We start from the raw sequence: 18,040 nt of genomic DNA on the forward strand, positions 1-18,040 counted from the left end.
CTTAGGGGCTTGGCGGCGGCTGGAAGCACCTGCTCCACGCAGGTACCGAGTTCTCTTGTCACTCCGTGACGCGGGACCCCAGCCCAACTTTCCCAAGTCTTCCCGGTAGAGGATGTTCCTACCCCAGTCCTGGTCTTCTGCAGGTCCCATTGGCTACACCATACAGCTTTGGATGCGACCCTTGCTCTGGGCGGGGTCTAAGCGGGGGTCTCAAGTCTGTCCCCACGTGCAGTGGGGTCCAGTGGAGGCTGCGAGAGAGGGGTGTGTCCGCCCTTGCTGCGTGGCAAGGAAGCCCGCCTCGGAGTCCCGTGCACACCCTCATCCGGAGGAGGGGGTGGCCAGCAGGGTGGTAGCCCCAAGTGCGGGCGAGGTTCGGAAGTGCCACCCCGCGGTCAGTGGGAACCAGAAATGGGCACAGATGGTGCTGTTCACTCCCCTCTCGAGTCAGGGCCTGGACTCTCGGGCCGCGGGACTGGAGAGTGCTGCGGTCACTGAGACTGGACGGGGCTAGCGCGGGGTCTCTTTCTCCCGCCGCCCTCTAGAGGGGTGTGGGCCGCGCCCGCATCGAGCCCTGTCCATGGTGCGCGGCGCTACAGAGTGTGGCCCTGCCCTGCTTGCCTTGCTGCTCCCGGGGGTTGTGCTCTCCCCAACGCCCACTCCTAGGCCTCCCGGGTCCTCTGGTTCCCTTCCCCTTTCTTGGATTTCTCCTTTTGTTCTTCTCCTGCTGGTCTTTCTCTCCCCCTTCCCCCACTCACCAGTTCTCCACCCTCCCCCAAGGCTTTCCTGGCTCTGGGATTTCAGAACTATTAGACTAGACATTTTTGGCCTCTGCAGTTGGAGAGTGGATGGAATTCTTTCTAACTTGGAGAAGACCTGCCAGTCACTTGCTAACAAAAGTACCTCCTGTTATAAAACCGGCCTTTATTCTCCCAGCGCACACTCCTCATTCCTTCACCTCCTGTCACTTCATTTATTGCCTCTTCTTTTTAAAATGGGCTTTTTGAAAGAGGTTAGACCGCAGGGGAAGAAGGAAAAGAGTTCTGCTTCCAGTGTTTGAAGTTAAGGGGAAGACAAGACAAACTTAAGAAATCCTGTGTATATTGTATTTTCTTTCTCCCTTTTTAACAAAAGAGACGTCGTAAATCAAAAGAGCTCACTTTTCAAAGCAGGAATTTTATACATCACTGAGTGCTTTTGCTTCAATACCAGCTATAGATGATTATGTTGTTAGTAACTCTTTAATATAAATGTAATTTCTAATCGAATATTGATCAGTGAAGTTGGGGCATGTGTTGGTCATTGATACATGGAGAATCTTTTTCCTTTTACTCCTCTGTCTTGTCTGGTGTGAATTTTGGATGTTCTTTAGGCATTAAAATATCATGTATAAACATTAGATATTAGCTTAATATTTCCAATGCATGTTCTTTTGAATTGCCTTTGTCCTGATGCCAACATTGATAACCATGGTAAAAAGGGAGGTTACAACTTTACCATGGAGTATGCAACAGCCTAATGCTCTGCTAGTGCAGTCACACTGAGGGATTTTGAAAGGTCATTAGAGACAGGCATTCCAGTTTTGTCTCATAGGTTTTAGGGTTAAGTGCACTATGCGGCTTGTACAACTGAGATTAGCAGTGACTTTGAGCTAACGGTCTGCTTTGCACTCCAGAACAACAAAGATCCGTCTGCAAGGTGACTGTGGCTCCTCTGCAGTCATCGGCTATTGAAAGTCTCTAGTTGCTTTTTTTTCCGTTTCCAGTGCAGACTAAGCAGCAAGGGTTTTAGAACAGAGAATGAACAGGCTATTAGTGTAAATACAGAGGAACCTTATCTTTTCAGACCAGTTACATAGCAATGACTGTTGAGAGGACTCTATACCTTTGGTTCCTTACAGAACAGTCTGTGTCCCATGCTTCTCCTGCCTGAGTTTTATTTAGTTATGCTTCTATCTAGATTTATGTAATTCTGATTAATTTTATATAACAAGATAGTCACCTTCCAAGATTTCCTTTTCTCCTTCATTACAATTGAAGGTGTCAGCATTGTCTTTTTACATGAAATGAAACAGAATTTGAACATGAAACTTCAGTGACTGAGGGGTAAAGCATTATGCCACAAAGTTATGATTAGCATCCTTTGCAAAGTATGTAAGTAGCTTTCAAACCATTACATAGACTTATTGTTAGGGGAGAAAAATCAATTTTACTGTTATTACCAACCCAGTAATTAATAGATTAGGAACCTGTTTTGTTTTTCTAGTTCACAATTTAATTGCACAGCCTGTTGTTCTAATTTAAATACACTTGATTGTATTATGTAGTACCAAGGCCAGTATCTTAATGTTGGGGAACAGAAATTTAGAATCTTAGTTTGATCCCATGTGGTTTCAACCCTGGATAAAGATTTTGAAAGAACTGCATGAAGTATGAATATTTCTCATCTACTGTTAGGTACTGATTTTGCAAAAGTTAATATTCAGCACTTAAAACACATAAAAACTAAGCTTTATTTCAGAAAGTGGGAAGTCAAGGATTCAATGATGACTTTATATATAAAAAAGATTTCTTTTCAGTGTTTGATTTTTATGTGCCCTGGTAGGCTAAGTTCTTGTGAGAGTAAGATTCAGCTTAGTTTGCATTCATGTTAGACTTTGCTTATTGAGCATAACTGTGTCTTTCTTTGCCTTTTCCTGAGGTACATCAGGTTCTAACAAGAGGTGGTCCATTCCAAATATACCGGATGTGATTTGAAGAAAGACTATTTCTCTTTCCTAAAATATTTTTGGCCATAGTTTTAAAAGACACAAGACACACATTTAGGCCTCAGTTTCAAGCTCAGCTTAAACATAGAAGGTGTGATGTTTGCCTTGAATTCCTTTGTGAAAGTTGCTCTGACCTTCTAGAAGTTCAAGAGGATGGAAATGCTTTTTCATTAGTTTTTATTTTTACAAAATAGTCCTGGAATACATTATATTGGTGATAGTATATTATACTAAACTGTCCTTGATTTTTTATTAAAAATTTGCAATCCATAAATCTGTTGGGCCTCATTAAGGTTTGGGGTTATTAATTTCGGAATGTGGAGACTTAAAGCAACATTTAATCTCATTTTAAAATGCTGCTGCCGCCTTTTCCTAATCCTGAGTGACTCAGATCCCATCCTGCTTTCAATGGGGAACTTCTCAAGTTAGAAAAGTGATTTTAAGGGAAAATCAGAGCTGTTATTTAAGAAGTGGAGTGTTTGTGTATACACTTCACAATTTTACCCAAGTTAACATTATTCAAATTTGTTCTTTTGGCTCAAATACAAAAAGTAATCAAGTTTAAGAACTGCTCAGATTTGGCAGGAAATTTTATCAACCATTTAAAAATATGATAGATTTGGAATTTGGATTTGTTTGAATAAGTATTTTATATCTGCCATCAGAACATCTAGAACCTAAGGATTTTCCAAGTAAAGAACTCTGAGTTGAAATACAGTTTGCACCAAGTTATGGTCTGTCATGTGTATTTCTCTGTTTTCCTACTAGAACTTTATTTTTGTTTTAAATTTTTAGAAGATTATATTGGTTAATTTGAACAAAACCAGAGCATTATATTAACTAAATAATATCATACATCTAACTAACCCCAGTCTTACTAGGGAAGAAGTATGCATAGATTAATATTCTGATAAGAGTTATATCCTGTACTTCAAAATTGATGGCCTTAAAGTAGGTGGAAAAGGTGAATTCAGAAACTAAATGAGATCTTTTGAAAGATATGGGTTTTAAAATGATAATTTATATTTTAACAGAGCCTTTAAAGGGAAAATTTAGACTAGACATAAATCCTGTTTAGTTTCTTTTTTTTCTTTTTCTTTTTAAAGATGGAGTTTCTTTAATCTTTTAGGGATTTTAAATATTTATTTATTATTTATCTGTTTATTTATTTCTGTGTACTGGTGTTTTGCCTGCATGTGTGTCTGTGTGAGGATGTCAAATCCCCTGGAACTGGAGCTACAGAAAGTTGTGAGCTTCTTTGTGAATGCTGGGAATTGAACCCTCGTCCCCTGGAAGAACCACTGGTGCTCTTAATCACTGAGCCATCTCTTCAGTCCCCCTTGCTCAGTTTCTTATTCCTTGTCAGTTATTCTTTACTATTCAGGATACCTTCTCATGTGGTCATTCAGATGCGCATACAACACTCTAAGCCCTTAGTCCTTGGGTTGTGTATGTGCATGTACATACATATAGAGATACTGATAGAGAACATGTATGTACACACACACACACACACATATATATATACTTATATATATATGTAGAGATATAATATATAGAAGGGTATTCCCTTCTACATTAAGTGCAGTTTGACATCAAGCAACAGTGAGTAATTGATTTATTACTTTGTATAGATACTGATTTAAAGCATCATGAGAATGATTTCTACATACACATGAGGTATTCCTGTGTAGTGTCAGAGGCAAGAGCTTGTGTGGAGACCAGGAAGCCTGGGGAATCTAATCTGCTAGATGTATTCTATTCACTTGAAGTTCTTGTGATCTCTTTTACCTCGATGCTACTATCCTTGTGCTTATTGGGCTAATTGGTTGCTAAGGACTTTTTACTTCAACACTACTGTCCTGGGCCTGGTCGGGTTAATTGGTTGCTAGGGACTTTTCCACTTCTGTGATTTTTGGAATCGCTTAAAAAATACTTCAACTATGCTTCATTTTTAATTGTTTTGGAATAACTTTAATTTTAAACCTAAAATGTAAAAATGTTTAGATACTCAGACGGGATTTTTGAGGATTCACTACTAACAGTTTCTATCTTACAAGATCACTTAGCAGGCAGACATTCATGTTTCATACTCCTGCCTTTTTAGCTTGACTATCTTATACTGACTATCCTACTTTAAAGGTAGAGAGATCTATTTATGAGAGGAAAATAGACTTAAAAATATGACTAATATTACGGAGATTACTTTTATGTCCCCAGTTGCTTTGAGAGAACAGTTTGCATGAAAACCATTAAATTGAGTGATAGATTTGGCATTAGAAACACCACTCTTTGACTAAAAAGCCCTCAAGTTATTTTTCTTCATGTTATTTCTGTATTTAAGATATACACACAATGTATGTGATGCTTGAAGGTAGTTATTGAAGCTCTGTTTATTAGAAATGACTGGATTTTAACTTAGTCTCTCAAATATCCCTCAGCAAGTAATAGTTTAATAATTTGTGGTGTAATATACAGAGTTGAGAATTCCTACTGTGTGGAACAAAACATTTTAGTTTTACATCTTTGGAATTGTTAAAGTAGTCCAAAGACCTAGAATAGCTACAGAAGATGCTGTCAAAATAATCAGTGGGGTTGCAGTCTTCTGAGGATCAAGTGGATAATAAGATGGCATAGAAGAATAGAAAACTAAGCAGGGTGTAAGTAAATTGAAGTTGACCTAATCTAGTGCTAGAGAATTCAAGAAGCATAAAACAACACACAGTGGATCCAAAAAATGACCATCAGGATGATGGAGAGCTTGTGCATGTTAGTTTTTGTCCATTGGTCACAAATGAGTCTCCAGGGAACACAGCACCTCAGTCATGCAACTGCCCCCATCCGATTGGCCCATGGTCACGTCTGTGGAGGGATTTCTTGATTAATGATTGATGTGGGAAAGAGAACCCAGTCCACTGTGTACAGTGCTTAGTACCCTACGCAGTTGACCCTCGATTGTCCTTATAAAGAGAACTGAGTGAGCCAGGAAGAGCAAGCCAGTCAGCAGCATTCTTCATGGCCTTTGCTTCAGTTCCTGCTTCCAGGTTCCTGCCTTGAGAGCGTGCCCTGACTTCCCTTGTGAGATGGAAGTATAAGCCAAATAAACCTTTTCCTTCCCAGACTGGCTTTGTTCAGTGCTTTATCAGAGCAGCAGGGAGAAACCGATACAAGGCTAAATTGCCATAAAACATCCATGTTGCCCTTATGGTAGGACCACATTGTGCCAAGTTACTTGTGCTGGGAGGTTACGCTAGCAGGAACCATTGGGATATTTCTTACATTCTCCTGACTGCTTGTATATTAAGCATTCATCTGTCCTGTTGGAGGAGGCAGACCCTAAAGTGAGGTTGGAATCTGGGAATCTGACTGCCTCTGTTTGATAAATGACTCATCTTGTGTTTTCCCAAGTCGAGTTGGGAAAATTTGTTATGTGTTTTTAAAACGTCTTGAGATACTTGAAAGAAAGCACCATTGTAAATATGAAATGCTAGAACACAGTAACTCAAACTCACAATGATCTGAACTTAAGATTTTTGTTTGTTTGTATTGTTTGTTTTTTGTTTTTTGGTTTTGTCTGCTTTTAATTTTGGAATTATGGGTGGTTTGCCTACATGTATGTCTGTGCAGACATGTATGTGTGTGCCTGGTGCTTAAGGTGGGCAGAAGAAGGTATCAGATTTCCTACAACTGGAATTACTGACAATTGTGAGCCACCCTGTGGGTGCTGGCTATCAAACCACAAGGTCCTTTGGAAGAGCAGCTCCGGCTAAGAACTACTGAGGCCTCTATCCTCTCTGTTCCCCCTCAACAGAATATGCCTATGTGTGCTAGGAAAGAAGAAAGGAAGGGCAGAATGTTGGAGAAATAGATTCAAAAGAAAGAGAAGCTACTTAGTGTGCTTACCTGCTACTGTGCACTGAAGCTATCTATCATTTTAATACTGTCCTGTGTGAAACTTTAAAATGATCATTAGATGTTTAAACCAGGCTTTCCTCATGTTCCCCATCCACCTCATCCCCATCTCCTCTCCTCACAAGTTCTGTAGTGTTTTTATGAATTAAGAAATCATTTCTAAGAGAAAGTAAGTTTGAAAGATTTGTACTTTGATATATTTATGATTCCAGAAATTCTGGAATGAAAATTGTTGACCAATGATTTCTTTTCATTATTAAGCTAAATTTGTATTTTTTCCAGCTTCCTGCTGTTGCCCCGAGTTTTGTCCATGTCTACTTTTTTTATTGTGATGGGAGTTTTTACAATTGCCGTTTACTTTTCTCCCACATTTACAGCTTCCAGGCTTCGTAGTGTGCCTCACACTTGAGAGCAGACAGTAAGTTACTCCAGTATGCCAGAGGTGCTCACAGACCATAAAAAAATCAGCAACACTTGGGTGTTTGAGGTCAATTTACAAAGTCTTTAAAAATGCTTTCATGTAATACCAAATAGTGAATTTAAAATTGTTAAAATTTACAATTTTTATTTCAGAGGTCTGGGACAATTGTGTGAAATATTTATGTAACTCGGCAGAATAGGTGATATTATTTTTCTTTTAGAGGTAAACTCAGGCAAGCATGAGTATTTTTCAGAACTGTAATTAAAATTATGTTTATTAAAGAAGGGTCAACTTGACTCAGGCTGGGCCCCTTTTTGCATAATTCTGAGAATGAATATCACATTAGAGCATTTCAGTTCGAATGTATCCGATTGATTTTTTCCTATTTTTAATTAGTACAAGTATACATGGGTGAGTGCACACACAAGTGTGTAAGTGCATCTATATGGGGAGCAGGCAGGGACTACATGGGTACAACCACTTGTGCATGTGTGTACCAAAGCATGCAGATATATATATGGTGGCTGGGGGACCATATCAGCTATCTTCTTCAGGGATTCTCCACTATATTATTAATGTTTTGAGAAAGGGACTGCCACTAATTCTAGAGCTTGCTAATTTAGCTAGTGTGCCTGTCCTCTAAGCCTCAATGCCACCCTGACTCCCTCTACAACACTAGGATTTTATGGGTACAGCACGTGATCTTCTTGGGTTTGCTGGGGAAATCCAACACAGCTCATTAGATTTGCATGGCAAGCCCTTTATTGACTGAGTTGTCTTCCCATATTATACTCTCTCTATTTAATCTTAGCCTTAAATATTTTGCTCTTCTTTGGCACTTGAAGCCAAAATGTGATGCTTAATTAAGATTTTCATTCTTTTTATATATCATTTCCTGTAGTAAGAAGAAATCTTAGCCAAGTGTTTCATCAGTTATAAAAAGTTTTTCAGATTGTTGCTATTCAACAAATAAGATGTTAACAAATACACAAAACATGTTTTTGAGCCAACCTTGGAACTTAACATAATTTTGCAAATCCCAGAGATAGACATTTTTTGAAACTGTCTTTCCCCATGTTTTCATTGTGACCTTAAATCCAAGATACCCCATCACCTAACTGGCTCACTTTCTGTGTTTGAATATTTTTAATTACTTTGTCTCTCACAAATGAAGATGTATGGAAACTTATAAGATATTATATACATGTGTGTGCATACACACACACACACACCTATATACATGTACACTCTGCTAAATCAGTGGTCCTCCTCCTTGCTAATGCGGAGACCCTTATGTTCCTCATGTTGTGGCAACCCCCAACCATACAATTATATGTTGCTACTTTTTAACTGTAAATTTGGTACCATTATGAATTGTTATGTAAATAACTGATAGGAAGACTATCTGATATGTGCCCTGTGGCGATCTTGATCCACAGATTGAGAAACACTGTGCAAATCTTCCTAGATGGTGTGCTGGTTAGAGAGTCCCGGATGGAGACACGGTACCCTAGTAGCAGCAATTATACTAGTAGTACAACTGTAGCAGCCCCTCCAATTCTAACAGTACTCCAGTGGCAGCTTTTTGCTCTATGAAAAACAACACAGACACTCTTTACTTTTTCGTGTACCTTTTTAGAGCATGCAGTTCTGCTCCCTTTTATGTCTATTATCTTGGGCTCAGTATGTCCATGTCATGGCCCAAGCCATCCAAGTATTTTTATTATTTAAATTTATAACAGTCATAGAAGTACAAAAGACTCACAAAAATAGCTATAGAAATAGGTTAAGGATGGTAAAAATGGATCATGGACAGCAGAATGTCTCATTGCAGTGAAAGGACATTTAACCTTTGTGGTGTCAGTCCACTGAACACCTTTTGTGGATCATACCATTTGGGTCTCTGTGTCTGTCGTCCTGGTAATCAGGCATGGTCGCTGTAGTAGAATACTGTGACTTATCTTCTCTGCTCTCCGCTTCTTAAAAGGAATATAGAACCAAAGAACTACTCTTCTGAGCACATTTCCTGCAGAAGCAGATCCTAATCTTTTTAGTGATGGTTCTTAATATCTTCTCCAAGCTTACCAGTGACCCACTTTCAACAAGGCCCTCTTCCCAGTTTTCATGTTCATTTTTTAATTTGAAAAAAGCTTACACAGAGTACTTTGTTGTGCCCTGCACTATTCCTTTTCAGCTGTCCAGAGTGTACTTGGGTGGACTTTACCCTTTGGTGTTTATGTAACTGTGTTTAAAGAGTTGACAACGAGAACTGCACCACCCCCAGACCTCCTCACTTCTCACTTGTCCTCTCCTGTAGCCTAGCTACTCCCTGAGACCTCACATTCCATAGGCGACTACACAATTATGTCTCTTTTGGTTGGTTGGTTTTGGTCAGGAGGGAAACTGTAATTTTCCTCTTACGGGTGCAGACTTGACTTTGATTGTGTAAGTTTAACTGTGTGTGCAGGCGCGCTTGTGTATGGTGCCCCCGAGGGCAACCTCGGCTGCCATTACTCAGGTGTTTTCTATCTTGTTTTTTGACACAGGGCCTCTCATTGGCCTTCAACTGATGAAGTGTTCAGAAGCTGGCCAGAGAATCCCAGGAACCTGACTGTATTCTCACCCTCCCACCCCAACCAACCAACCACGTTTCATGAGCCCAGCTTTTGCAACTAAGTTCTGGGTATCAGACATAGGCCTCTATACTTAACTCAGCAAACAATTTACTGACCGAGCTATCTTCCCAGGCCTGTAATTTATTTTATTGCATTAAAAAGATTGTTCTCAGCTGGATGGTGGTGGTGCACACCTTTAATTCCAGGGCTTGGGAGGCAGAGGCAGGCAGATCTCTGAGTTCCAGGACAGTCAGAGATACACAGAGAAATCTATTTCAAAAAAACAAAAATAAACAACAGCAACTCCCCAAAAAACAGCTCCCCAAAAGTGCTCTTTTAACCATAAGAGTAATTATTCACATGCAGTATTTGTGCTTTTCTGTCTTCTCTGGTAAGTAAGAACTTTGCAGAAAAAAAATGCCATAATCATTGGTTTGATTTGAAGTTATTCTATGTAGATGAAGCTATGATTGGGTTTATGAAATTTTTTGTTTAAAAGCCTTAATGGATCTGTATTTTAAAGAGAGGCAGTGGCATATTTAAATGTAAATACAATGGATCACTCAACAGATTGCTTATAAAAGTGGAAAATAGCAACATTTTGGAAAGTGGTGAGTTTGCCTTTAGTGATTTATTTGCATTGATAATGAATATTTTCAAGAGTTAAATTCCTTATCTTCCTCAACCTTGATAATTCATAATTAAAATATATACACATATAAATATGTATCTCCTTGGCTGATGTGACAAGATAGGCAGTGACAATTTTGTCAGTGTCACATTATCAACTATACCAGAGCTCTTATTCACGTGCACGGTGAAGTAATGCAACTTGTGCTGTTTTCCAAGATTTTCATATACATTCACATACACATATATATCATTCATAAAGCATACATATGCATGATATTATATTTCTCTTCATTTGTTGAACCCTCTGGATGGAAGTGCTTCCTTTATTAAATATAATCTTACACTGAGTTAGTAGCCTTGAGTGGTGTTGTGGTTTAGTGGCTAAGAATGATCACTCTATATAAGCAACTGAAGCAGGCACAGTTTATCTGTTGCTCCATCACTGAAGGGAGAGGCACCTTGTCAAACCCCAGGACCTCTGTCCTTAGCCCATAAAGAAGAGTGGGACCTCATGAGCCCTTCCCACTTCCTTGAAGAAATGTTGAAAAGGCAAATCTTGTGTGGGTAACCATAGTGACAGACAGTAAGTGAGCTCATAGGCACCCTCACATTCAGAAGACACTTTCTCAGCATTCCTCCTCAGGCTCTGGTGCTCATAGTGTTCCCTCAGCCTTGCATCTTTTGTACTGTCCCCTATCCCTTGGTGAGCAGAGGGATGTGACACAGACATCACCTTTAAGGCCTAGTATTCCAAGTCACTCGTTTTCCGAAGTTTGACCAGTTTTGAGTCTGGCGTTATCCATGCCAAAAAGAAATCTTTCTGAGGAGGGCTGAGGACTGAGGTAAAGATAAGTATCTAGAAGGAATTTTGGTAACATGTCCATTTAGCAAACTAATAATAGTAGATTCTGTCAGAAGGAGGTCTCTCTAGCCCGGGGTTACTGGCCAGGTGTGCAGAGCTAGGCATAAGTTCTCTTTTACAAATCAAGCCTCAAATACAGCCAGAAAGCTGTTGGTCCCCCCGCACCCCCCTACAGTCAGAGTGGTCATCACAGCATGCCAGGACGGTCATCATTTTTAGCTGGAAGGTTTCACAGTTGGATAAGGCTGGCTGTCGATGACGTTTCTTCTTTCTCCAGCAGCCTGCACAGTGCCGTGGAATTCTATGAAAGCTGAACAGCAAAGAGAGAGCTCTGGGTCATTTCTAGCTCGATTTCTCCATCAGTAACCACAGTATGCTCCGTGTCTCCAGCAATGGAGTTAAACTTAACCATCATATTCAGGTAGACAGCAGAGACCAGTTACAATGGACTGAATTTTTTGGGAACCTCTGGGATTTCCCTGACCAACATCTCATAGGAATGTATCCATGTCCTATACTGGGATTGCTATTTAATAACCTATGTCCTCTAGGACGTGCTTCATTCCTCTCACAGAGGGTGCTTATAACCAAGCTCTTTTTAAAAAATTTTCATATAAGGGCATAGATCTTCATGCGGCTTTTCATATCCTCGGTACCCCCTTCACTCCCTTTTCAGCCCTTTCTTCCCATTCCTTTTCCAGCTATACTTCCCTCTCTCTGTTATTCTCCTTCCTACCTTCATGCCTGTGTTCTACTGTCCTGCCTCCCGTAAATCCCATCTTCCCTCCCCATAGCCCCCTTATAGTTTTCTGCCTTCTATCCCGGGTTAAACACACAAGTGTAAAGACTTGAATCTATTTCCTACATTTGAAAGAAAACAAGTATAATTAAACTGCGAGATGTGCACGTGCATGTTCACGTATGCGAGCGCATACACACACACACACACACACACACACACACACACACAGAGACACGCACACAGGAAGGGGAGAACATGAAAGTAAGAAGGAGGAGACCTGTGAAAAGAGAAAAGTTACAGTAGGAAAAGAAGGTTGATACAAAGTAATGAAAGATGAAATGGAATAAAATAGATTATATAGATGTATAAAACTGACAAAAAATAGCCAGCAATAAGTAAATAAAATACTTGTCAGTGTGGAGTTGCTGGTCAGTCTGTATTAGTGCGCTCACTCTGACACCTTGTCTAGAGCGTGAATGTGATTTGTTGCTATATCCATGTATAAAGTGGGAGTAATGAGTCCTATCTATCATGAGGTTGCTATGAAGAGCATATGTGTGTATAAAGAAAGTGCCCTCATGTAGTGAGTACAATTTTAGATCCTTGGCTGAAGATTCTGTGACCTAGTCGCAAAATTTTAACATTTTATATAATTATGTTATAGAATTATAACAATATCATTATATTATGCAAACAAAATTAGTCAAGAGAAAATGTAATGATTTGAGTTAAGTTTGGGCATTTAATCTGTACATGGCTTTGTTCAGTGCTCAGTAGTATAGCTGGTTAGTTCATGACAGTGTATGGTAGCCTCCCATCAGCACTCCTGAGACCACACTTGGAAACCAAAATCTCTTAGTCATCTTTCCATTCTAACATGTAGCCTGATAGACATCCGCCATCGTTATAATCAGAAGAGGAATGAGTATAGATTATGATTCTCTCAGAATCGACTTGGACACCACGTGTGATCAGACAGGAACCTTTCTGTGGTCTTTGACTGTTTTTCCTTCCCTCGTTTACTGTTTTAATGTCCTGTAACAAATACATACATGTGCAGGTTTGTATTGAGACATACGCAGCTCCTGAATACTTTTAACATGAGAACTCAACAGGGGAGAGACGGTGAATGTCATATGATGATGATGGATGATATCAGCACTGTTCCTGCAAAGAGGAAGATCCACTGTTCTCATTATATGCCCGTCATTTATTGACAATTAGCTATAGAGTATCTTCCTTTAAATTTAAATGTTACCATGTCATAATTGTAGCTTATTATTTTCCAATAATTCCTATATCCCACCCAGGGACTACTCTAAGGAAATGTATTTAAATACTATATTAATTCATTGAATTCTCAAAGACACACCTACTATATATAACAATACCAATACATGATGGTGCCAGTGTTGTTTTTTTTTTTTTTTAACTATATGAAGGGGCTTAGCTCCTATGCAGTCAGCCCGATGTCATGTTTTGAATTCCTGAGTTTGATATATATGGAACTCAAGAAAAAAAATTAAAGAACATTGATACCTAATTTTTAATTCATTTGAAGATCATCTTTTCTAAAAATGTTTTTTTCTAGAAGGTATGGTGTGGTAAAGAAGAGAGTATATAAGTACTACATATATACTTTATACCTTATTAATTTGTGTGGGGTTGTGGGGGTGCCAGCTTCTAGGACATCCAAGAAGTCAGAGAACCACTTGGGAGAGTGGGTTCTCTTTCACCAGGTGGGTTCAGGTGATTCAACTGAAGAACTTAAACTTGGTAGCAAGTGTCTCTTTCTGCTGAGCTGTTTTGACAGCCTTACTTTAAAAAATAAAGTCTATAAATATGTCAGTGTAACTACTAGCGAGGCTTAGGAAGAATTGCTTTATCATTCCTCAGAACTCTGAACCCATGCCTTCCTTTGTCCCAAATATAAAACTCATCTCGATTTTTCTAATATTTATTCTTTGCTTTTCATTATAACTACATACTCTCTAATTCATTCCTTAAATATGGAGATGTAGTTTATATATATTATATACATTGTTTAGTATATATATATATATATGTATATATATGTATATATATGTGTATATATATATATGTGTGTGTGTGTGTGTGTGTGTGCTATACACGTGTCTATGTGCTGTACTTTAATTTGTGATTTTGTTTTCTGCTTATTTTTTTATCGAGATTCATTCCGTCGAGTTTTGTAGCTATAATTTGTTCATTTTCACTAATGTAGATCATTGTATGCTATGAAATGGTACAATTTACTTATTTGGTTTGTGGTTGATAGACTGGAGTGTGATGCTTCTGATTATTATTATTATTTACCTCTGTCCACACTCTTATTCATGCAACCTGGGCATGAATGCCAAAGATACTCCAGGTCTGTGTTTTCCAAATTTTAGCTTATGAAAGAATCACTGGAAAGCTTGCTAAAAACAAACCCTTTTGCAAGCTTCTGATTCAGTAAGTCCTCAGCAGACCCTGATAATTTGTATGCCTAGGAATTTTACCAGCTAATGGAAGACTTTCCAGATGGGTCCACTAAGCAATAGACACACATTTCCACCATTTTTAAAAGTCTAACTTTAACATTTAGAAATATGATAGTTTGGGTATTAGTAACTCCTTTTGGTGTAAATTTGAGTGTTCCTCAATACGGTTAAGTTTGAGAGTGTTTGCAATGAAGAATGAAGTTCAAAATCTCCCTGTCATTTGGCCTTGTTGCTAGTCACTTAGGGCTCATAAGAAAATGCGCTTGGTCTCTTTTGAAAATGGAGTCACTGGTTAAATATAATATTTGAAGAGTACTTATTGTGTATCGGGTGAAGGCCTTTACCTGTACTGTTTCATGTAGTCCTTGCATCAGTTCCCCGAAACCAGGAAGTATTATCCATATCTGTCTTCCAAGCTTCAGACAGAGCCTGGCTTAACTGTTGCTCCCAAAGGCTCAGGGCTTGAATGGAGTTGTGGCTCCTAGGTAACCACTTCAGGAGTTCTCAGGACATAAAGCAACACGCCTGACACAGTGGGATCAAGGTAAGTCTCTTGTGGACTTTGGAGACTTACCACCTGAAGGGGGATTTGAACTTTCAAATGAGGATGTAAGAGATTTCATTTTCAAGGAACAGATTTTGGTCTTTTAAATGAAAAGATCTAAAAGACTGAGGCAGACATGGGATAGGTGACTTTTGAAGTGGAGATTTGTTACTAGTCAAGTCGCTTTTGGTGATTTCTTAAATGTTAGTTTTGGATGAGGGGACTGGCTGTTATTTTCTGTAAATTGTTGTTTTGTTTGTTTTTCCAGATATACTAGCTTGGGTTCATACTGAATTCCCAGGGTAGCCTGGGGAGGGAGGGATACTTTCTGATCCTAGTACTTGATTCCCCCAAACAATTGCTTGGTCCTGACTGATCTCAGTTCCTCAGCCTCACACCACCATGTGACTGACCACATGACTGACCTGGATGATGGAATAGTGATTTCATTTGGGCTGATCCCACCCACTCCCATCTGAGAGTGCTGGGATTGAACTCTGCTCTGTCTACACTGCATTGCATTGCTAGCCAAATTATTGACCTGTACATGTCTACCCTTGATCTTTGAGCTTTTGGCAAGATTGCAAGTGTGTAGGTAATTCTGCTGTCCTTGGGAGGACCTAAAACAATACTTTTCATCAATCGAAAGCCAAATAAAACAAAGGAATCATCAGTTGAAGAAACAAGATACAATTTTTATTACTGATAAAAACTAGGTTGGGAGCCGGGCGGTGGTGGCGCACGCCTTTAATCCCAGCACTTGGGAGGCAGAGGCAGGTGGATCTCTGAGTTCGAGAGTTCGAGGCCAGCCTGGTCTACAGAGTGAGTTCCAGGACAGCCAGGGCTACACAGAGAAACCCTGTCTCGAAAAAAACAAAAAAACAAAAAAAAAAAAAAAAAAAAAAAAACTAGGTTGGGGAAGGTAGCTTAAATGTTTAAAATTAGTTATTCATCTGCTTCCATCTTTGACAGGTTGACCTGCACACTGGGTGATTTAGCCCTATAAGTTCAGCAGGGTAATGGTATTGGCTCTGACTAACTCCTCAAAGAAAAGAGCTGACTGGAAGCTGGAATTTGTGTGCCCAGTTAATTAATCCAAACTTGCTAGAGACGTACAGAGAGCCCACAAATGTTACTGCTGGCAAAACTCCACTCAATGAAAGTAGGAAATACAGGCTCTATGCAAATGGTCTCAGAGTACGTATTGGCCATTGAGCACATGTTATTAACCATCCAGTATGTGTTCAGCCAGAAATATGGTGAAGCCCTGGGGAAAATAGGCATCAGTCAGTAGGCTCTTTCCCCCAGCTCCATTGTGTCTCCACAATTCTATAGTTTCACATCTTAGAGTCCCAAGTGGGGTGTGCGAGAAGATTAATGCAATCATCTTAGCAGGCTACAGAAAGCAGACGAGGCCCTGATCTTGGAAGACTTATGTCAGGCAGAACTGTTCCCTAGAGCCAGTCTTTGTATTTCAAAGGCCACAACAGTAAATTCGTGATGTATGGGTATGCCTGTGTGGGAGCTAAGAAGAAGGTTCAGTTTTGGTTTTGCGTTATGGATGTGAAGCTCTCTGAACTTCTGATCTGTACTCCACATCCCTTGAACTAAAGAGTTCATAGGTGGAAGTACACACTCTATGCCATAGAACATACTAGATGAGAAAGAAAGACCAGTGTAAAGTGGGTCCACTGGATAATTCAGAACCTTAGGTAAAGCTACTTGAATATTAAATGTCAGTGTTCTGAAGAAAAACCCAGTATTCATGGGTGATCCCCTCCCCTCACCCCTAGGGTAGCATAGTTGCTGAACTTAACCTCCTAGTGGACACCTTTCCCAGTGGAGTTTCACTTCATAGCCAGTACAATCGAAGATCCATTCCCTTTGGGATCCTGGATTGTGGCAGCTAGTGCTGGCACCAGGCTAGGCTCAGCCTGGTGGTGAACAGGCTGCCCAGAGATCAAGTATTCTCTACTTCCTGCCACAAAGGTTCCCTCCACCAACTATGGGACTAATGGTATTTCCTTGGCCAAAGCAGGCCACCTGCAAGTGTAGATTTCCTTTTCGTTTGGAAAGGTCATCCTGATCACATGGTTGGGGCTGACCCTTGTCTTTTACCCAAGCTTTTAGAATCCATGTTGTGCCCTGTATGCCCCTGAGTGCGGAGAGCATTTGAGGCAAAGATGGCCAATTCTTTGTAGCTTTCATTGGGCTGTCATGAATAATTTAAAGTGAGATCCTTGCTAGGACTCTTGAGGTCACTGTCATTTAAAAATAGCAAATATTGTACTCCTTGCTTGTCTTTAGGCAGAAGATATTGAAATAATCTCTCTCTCTCTCTCTCTCTCTCTCTCTCTCTCTCTCTCTCTCTCCCTCCCTCCCTCCCGCCCTCCCGCCCTCCCGCCCTCCCGCCCTCCCTCCTCCTCCTCCTCCTCCTCCTCCTCCTTCTCTTCCTTTATATCCCTTCTCTCCCCCTCCCCTCACCCTGCCCTTCCCCCTCCCCTCCCCGTCCCCCCTTCTCCTTCCCCTCCCCTCCCCTCCCCCACCCCGCCCCCTCTGATCCTCTCCTCTTCCCCCCTCCCTCTCTCTTGGTTCCTCTGTGACTCCTTGCTCAGGCCAAAGCTCATGGGAACCTCTCGAAATCCCACACTATCTCAGATCATTGCCAAGGCCAGACTGTAGCAGCACTTGCCCAAAGTGTGTAGCATTGGCTAAGCCCCTGTCCTTATCCTGGTTCTTTTGTGAGCCCCCTTGGCATGGTGCCATCTCTGAGGCCCTCTGTCTCTCTCAGCCACTTCGATGGACCAAGTTGTGGTCACATACCTAAATCAAAGCGCCATGTGGTTTATGAATTAAAGTGTCTTCATCTTCAAAGCCACATGCCAAAGTACAAAACCAGCCACTGCATAATCAAACCTTCATACCACCAAGTTTAATTGTGTGCAGGACTTGAAAAATGAACTTTTTACACAGCCAGAAGGCCAAGTCCCTCATGAGTACCTTATTCCCTAACAGTTTGCGCGCTCACCCTCCCTCCCTCCCTCCC

At 40.3% G+C, this 18,040-nt stretch overlaps 1 protein-coding gene across 1 annotated transcript in view; it reads left to right on the forward strand.

The window, feature by feature from the left end:
• Cdh2 (cadherin 2) overlaps positions 1–18,040 on the forward strand; it is a 209,848-nt gene that overhangs the window by 1,734 nt on the left and 190,074 nt on the right. The window lies entirely within an intron of this gene.

Source organism: Grammomys surdaster, unplaced genomic scaffold (genome assembly GCF_004785775.1).
Source record: "Grammomys surdaster isolate TR1022 unplaced genomic scaffold, NIH_TR_1.0 126298, whole genome shotgun sequence".
NCBI lineage: Eukaryota > Metazoa > Chordata > Mammalia > Rodentia > Muridae > Grammomys > Grammomys surdaster.